This window comes from Sorghum bicolor, chromosome 6 (genome assembly GCF_000003195.3).
Source record: "Sorghum bicolor cultivar BTx623 chromosome 6, Sorghum_bicolor_NCBIv3, whole genome shotgun sequence".
NCBI classification, from domain to species: Eukaryota; Viridiplantae; Streptophyta; class Magnoliopsida; order Poales; family Poaceae; genus Sorghum; species Sorghum bicolor.
Genome location: NC_012875.2, coordinates 31812888 through 31819845, shown reverse-complemented (window position 1 = coordinate 31819845; position 6958 = coordinate 31812888).

Here is a 6958-nt window from a genome sequence, read left to right as displayed (position 1 = left end):
GACAGGTTATTAGAGCACATGTGTAAACTTTGATGTATGGAATGTGTGATGTATATACTCTTGTAATTAACTTTATATTCGTGAGCACTATATTTTATGTATATAAATATATGTATGAAATGTTTAAATGTAACACCCTAAAATTTACTCCTTTTGAAATATAGATAAAATTATTTAATTTTGTATTTTTGTGCTCATGAAAATATAGGAAAAATAATATTTTTCATTAAATTAAAATTTATCATAAGACTTAGCAATATTATTATGTATACATGCTGGTGCATATGTTTTGATGTGATGCTTGTTGCTCTTTTATGTGTTGATAGTAAGAAAAATATTTAAAATACGTTTAGTAGATCGATCTTCCTTATTCGGCACGTATTTATCTTTTATCTACAACCAAATTCCTTGTTTCTAAGCTCAAATTTTTATTAGGACCTTCCTAAAATATTTTCTTTGTCACTCAAAGCACTTCTTTTAGTTCTTCGTCCATCAAGCAATCTCTACAAATTTTTCGGGAATTTTTCCATCTTCTGTTCTCATTTTTCTCTGAGCATGATCTAATTTTTAGATGCTCTAAACAATCTTATTATGAGCTCCAAAAGCTTTATTCGGGTTCTCCATGTTCTCTAATATCTCTGAGAATTTTTTTCTGAATTTTCGAAGCTTTCGGAGTATTTTTCGTGGCTTAAATAATAATTATGGACTTTTCTAGAATTATTTTATCCACAAAATTAATTAATTTCGAAAATAATAAAATCTTTCATTTTATCCCACGCTCAAGCCCATGATCTTAATGGTTAATGTCTTTATTTACTAATGGGCTTTAATAATTAATTAGGCCTATTAGTAAAGATGAAAGTTGCAAATCAATTAGTACCATATCGCTAGTTGACGTAGAGGTGGAAAGTTTCTCTCCCTATATATTTGTATCAACTTCTTAGGTTGAGCACACCAAAACAACCATATGAAGAGCCCCTAGTTTGGGAAATCTCTCGTGTAGTAAATTAAATTTTTTTCATCAGTCCTCGTGTCATTGCTATTTCGGGAGACCTCGGCTGCTCATCTTGTCAAGTCCATCCTGCCTTCTTCAGCCATGCCTAACCACCAACGTTACCCATTCATGATTGATCGTTGGTAAGCATCTCATGTTATCCTTACTCTCTGTTAATTGCACCATGCCCTGCTGTCACCATTTAATTTAACTCTGTGCTGCAGCCCACTATCGCCTAACGGTTGCCCTTGTTGTATTGTTTATCGCCGCACTCGACCAGCAGCCGCCTTTCTGTCATCCGCAGCCTATTGCCCAGCTCGCAATCGGTCTGTCGCCGCCGCCGCGACGCCTTCCTTATCTGCCGTCGAGATTTTTGCGATTGCTTCGGCAAAGCAGGTGCACAGGCACAGGCGGGTACCGGCTGCCGATCCACGGCCTGGAGGGCAAAATCTCATACGTGAGGCACCATCTTCTTGTCCGTCGAGCTGCGCACTGTTCTCGTCTCAACTTCGACTACGAAAACCCCTTGGTGAGTTCGTAGTGGTCTTCGCTCTGTCTTTGTGTTTTCCCCGCGTCGAATCATTGCCGTAGGCCAAGTTCTACTCGTTGGCCAAAAGCTCGCTTCCAGCAATGGCCGGCCGCAGTGCATGCCGTGCGTGTACTGTGCCCTGTTCGCTAGCTTCATGACATCATGATGACGCGCTGATGACGTAAATGAATTTTGTTGCCATTTTCCTTTAGAAAAAAAAATCTAAAAATACAAAGAAAACTACACTAGTTTGTTTACGCCATATTTTCTTCGTTTTAACTCCGTTTTTGTCCATTCAAATTTCGTTAGATTCGTATTTACGAGCTCTATATGTTGGAAGTATTAGTTTACTGTTTTGAAACTTTTTATTTCGCAGTAGCATTTAATTATTTATTTATCTATAAGAAATCTTAGAAAATTCATATCTTCTACATTTTAGCTCCGATTTTCATGATCTTTACGTCTGTGAGAACGTAGCGATGCGTAGAATCATTTTATAAACTTTTCATACTGTTTTTACATGATTGGTGTACTGTTCTAATTGTAGCTTTGTTTGCTTCGTGTTTGTTTGTCTCCGACTGTTTGTGTGTTGATGATCGATGATCGAGTTTAGTCGGTGAACAATTCGTGGTGAACAAGAGTACTTCGGTGATCAAGATCTGAGCCTTAGACAACTAGTGAGACCAGCAGGATAAGCAAGAGCAATTGGATTAAGGCAAGTATAGCATTTGGATTTTAAATTCTGTGACCATGATCCTGTGACTAGATTAATGTTAAGTAATAAATGATAAAAAAGACTTTTTAGCCACTTGATGATTTATCTGTAAGTGATAACCGGGACAACAGTGCAACCATGAGGGCTATAATGGCTCTGGCTTTAGCTCAGTATGAAGCCATTTTCTAGCTTGTTAGAGGTTACCCGAAAGGGCGGAGGGGCTGAACCGTTTTGGGTATAGTGTGGCCTCTGTCTGTATGTGTATAGGCTGCGAGTCATTGTGCCATCGGAAGGGGGCTCTATATCTGCGTGCAAAGGAAACCTTGCGGCCCTAACATGTTAGACGAACTTTTGAAAGACTTCATAGTGATCCCTACCGACCTTCCTTGGTAGTGGGTTAAGAGATCGACGGGCCTCGGGTGAAAGGGTAAATCATGACTCATGGATAAAGATGTACAACCTCTGCAGAGTGTTAAAACTGGTATACTAGCCGTGCTCACGGTCAAGAGCGGCCTTGGGGATTCTTGCATCAACGGTGATGATTCTTGTTGTGTTAATATGCTCATATTTATTGTTTAAAGCTTTACATTATTTATGTCACATTGATCATGAGATTGTGGGAGCTATACAATCTAGTTGCTATACTTGTGGAGTTCGACATGGACTCACTCTTGCTATTTCCCCCAAACCTCAGGAGAAGTTTAGGCTTGTGATCAACCACTCAGTTGGATCCTGTAGAGTGAAGTTAATACCCGAAGTTTGGAGTTGTTTAGCCGTTGTTGCTATCAAAGGTTATCTCTTTTATACTAAGTACGTTATATATTTATGCATTGTCTTTTGATATTATCTCTTATTTGTAGCTATATGTGAGATTTGACTTCTAAGACTCACATATAGTGTATATCTGGTTTTATCCTTAAAATCGGGTATTACATTAAATTGCATGATGCTATATTTGAACACCATCTATCCAATAGTAGTTCCAATATCAATATATATACAGTTATTCATATAAAAATAATACTAAATATTAATAATACAAAAATATAACTAAATATTAATATTAATTGAATATTCACAGGCGGGACCTGAGAACCGCTTGTGGTAATTAGTTACCACAGGCGACTCACTTAGTGAACCGCCTGTGTATCACTTAGAGAACCGCCTGTGTAAATGTACTATTTACACAGGTGGTTCACTAAGTGAGCCGCCTGTGGTAATGTCCCATTTGTACAGGCCCCCAGTGCAGTCGGCGCTAACAAACGTTTGTACAAATGTGTTCTCAATCGTCTATATAGTACGTCTGTGTACTAGTGTATGTAGTGGACACACATCATCATCAGCCTTGTAGGTCTACTCTTTGAGTTATTGTTTACTTTTAAAATCCTATTTGAGTTAAATATAAACAAATACGTACTGGATCGGCGATATATGTGAGCTGCAGAATTTCGTTCGATGACTCGTGATGCATCACGCGGAGATGCCGGGTCGTACTGTTGAAAGATTAATTAGGCATACAAAGGACGACGACAAATTAAGCCAAGCGATCCTGCTTCAACATAATTTTTAGCGGTCGTTACGATTGATCAACTCTCAATCTGTCTGTCCTATAGCGTAATTTGACCACAACTGGATTACGTGGTAACTGAGGACTACACTGCTTCGCTACTAAATTCGTGTTGAGTTGAGCTGGAGTTGATTACAACGTACGTACGTGGGGTAGCTACCTAGCGTTTGTCTTGGTCATCATCGATCATGAGTTGATTGATTTCAGCGTGAGGTAGTGTCATCGTCGGAAGGAAGGGTCGTGGGCTCGTGGCAGCGTGTAGCAGCAGCATGCATATGCAGATGCAGCTCATCTAGCAGGTGCTCCAGCGAAGACGTACTACATGTGTGCAGTGAAGACGGCCAGCCGACCCGGTTGCTGGTTGCGTGCGATGCGCGCGATCGAGCAAAGGCAAAGGCAAAGAAAGGGGTGCCGCTGCCGCGCGCGGGCGGCGACCAATCGAGTGCGCGTCGTCAAAGCTACTTTGACGCCACGCCCGGGTCAAATTCATTCGGCTCTACGCTATCCCGGAGGCAAGTCGGCCTCGGCGGGTCTGACTATTAGACCTCCTCCGTAGGGAAGGCATGCATGGACGGAGCACATCGCGACAATCTTCGTTTGCTCGTTGGTTTTCGTATACGTATATATATATATATATATATATATATATATATATATATATATATATATATATATATATATATATATATATATATATATCTTGTTTGGTTTCCACCTAAAACTTTTCGTCCGTCCCATCAAATATTTAGACACATACATATAGCATTAAATATAAATAAAAAATAACTATCATCTCATCAAATGTTTAGACACATACATAAAACATTAAATATAAATAAAAATAATCAAATATATAGTTTACATGAAAATCACTAGACGAATCTTTTAAACATAATTAGTTTATGATTAGTCATAACTGCTACAATAACACATATGTGCTAATGACAATTAATTATGCTTAATAAATTCAGGTCACGGTTTTCAAGTAAGTTATGTACTTAGTTTTTTAATTAATATCCGAATACCATTTCAAAATCACATGAAACATCGATAAAAAAATATTTCACCTTCGAACTAAACAAAGCCTATATACCATCTTGAATAATTGCTCGCTTCCTGACCTGTTCAGAAAGTACCTAGCTAACTCAGCTCGATGGCCGGATGAATGCAAAACTTGAAGGCAGCGACGGAGCCTCAGCCAGCGGTGGGGCTGGTGGGGCTCCAGCCCTGTACGGTTGTAGAACCCACGGAGCCCTCTTAGCTCATTCTATAAGTTTTTATTAATGATATATTTTAAGGAGTTAAAGTTATCTTAAGATACTAGAAGCCCTTCTAAATATTTTTCTAGATTCGTTCTTGCTTGAAGGCAACAAGTTATACACTTATATTATTATACACTTAGACTGCATGTGTTTTACTAATTTGAGGAAATTGGAAGTTTGTATTCATTCTACTACCAATTATAATCGCGTCTGGAGAGAGGTGCTTTGGATTACCGCGAGCAAAAAAAAAAATGACGTACAGCACATAATTCATTCTTTAATATTGTTGGCAGCTACGTACTTTGCTAGGCACTGTGTTGCTTGGCTGATCAAGAAATTCAAGCCATGGATCTTGCATTTTGCTTATTACCTCGTTTTCTGTGTTAGTAAGATTTTTTCTTGCTACTCCAAGAGAGCCAAATTGGCTAGTTTGGCTGGGCAGGTGTCTTGTGGCTTGTGCCATTCATGCCAAGCGAGGAGAGGCAAACCTGGTGAAGGTTCCAAACACGTCCTAAAATTAGGTCAAATTAGTTGTGATGTGGCGAGCTAAAAGCTTTATTATGAGAGAAAAATACTATTGAATAGCTAGTAGATTCGGCAGATAAACTCAAGCAAACAGACTGTCACTAGTACACAAAATCTCAACAGTGGCGGTTGTAAACACATTTCTACTGGCATTTCTCACAACCGCTAGTGCTAGGGGTCAGTGGAAATAGATCTATCCACTGGGGTTTACCTGAGGACGGTCTGTGGAAATCTATTTTCATAGGTGGTTCAGTTAAGACAACCGCCTATGAAAATATATTTCCACTAGCGGTTTAGCTAGTTAAGATGTCCGCTGGTGAAAACATTCATCTAGAAAAATATAAAATAAAAGGTTTTATTCCCAGGAAGGTGAAAGCCCAAGTTTAGTTTTGGTAATTAATGACACCAAGTTGCTAATGTCTTGTGTTTAAGTGATTTGAGTTAGGCATAGCAACACATGTGATAAAGGTGCATGGTGGCATGGAAAGGAGGCCACATGATCACAAAGGGATGAAGCATGAAGTGGAGATCATGGTGATAGACAAAGAGTAAAGTGATCAAGGCAAAGGTATAAACATAGAGTTTTACTTTTGCCGGTCTAAGTTAAGTAGAGAAATGATTGACCGGATTTAGGATAGATAGCCGACTATCAAGAGGAGAAATCACGGTCATCTCTCGAATCAAGTGCTACTAGGTCCTATCTTGAGCATATGCATTAGGATCTAGTAAAGTGCTAATCTAACTCCTTTGGTGAAAATGTTTGTGAAAAGCTAACACACATGCACTTTGGTGGTGGACACTTGTTGGTGTTAGCACATTTGCAAAGGAGGTGGAGTTCCTAGGGTAGAGAGGGGTTTGGGTTCCTCTCTCCCTCCCGCCTCGCAAGCTCGGCGGGATTCGACACTTTTGAGAAAATTAAGTGTATATTTTCTATTGCGCCGGTGGAAAATTTGGGGAAGTCGTGGGAGTCACCGGACACAGGGTGCGGAGGCACCGGGCGCTGGCCTCAGCGTCCGGTGTGCTGTCAGGATCTGGCCCGAGCAAGCAGAGCGCACCGGACGCTCTGCACCGGACACAGGTTATCTACTGTGTGTGTGTCCGGTGCTTGCTAGGGTCAGCGCTCTAGATAGCAAGGTTTTCTGACAAGGCACCGGACGCACCGGAGTGAGTCCGGTGCTCAGCGTCCAATGTGGGAATGTTTTGCAGACCTCTCTGCACATAAGTTCGGTGAACACTGGACGCGTCTGGTCCTCAGAGTCTGGTGAGATCTGAGTTTGACAAAATCTCTGCGCACGAGACCGGTGAGTACCGGACGCGTCCGGTGCTCACTTGGTCGCGTCCGGTGGTCCGCAGGTGACCGTTAGAA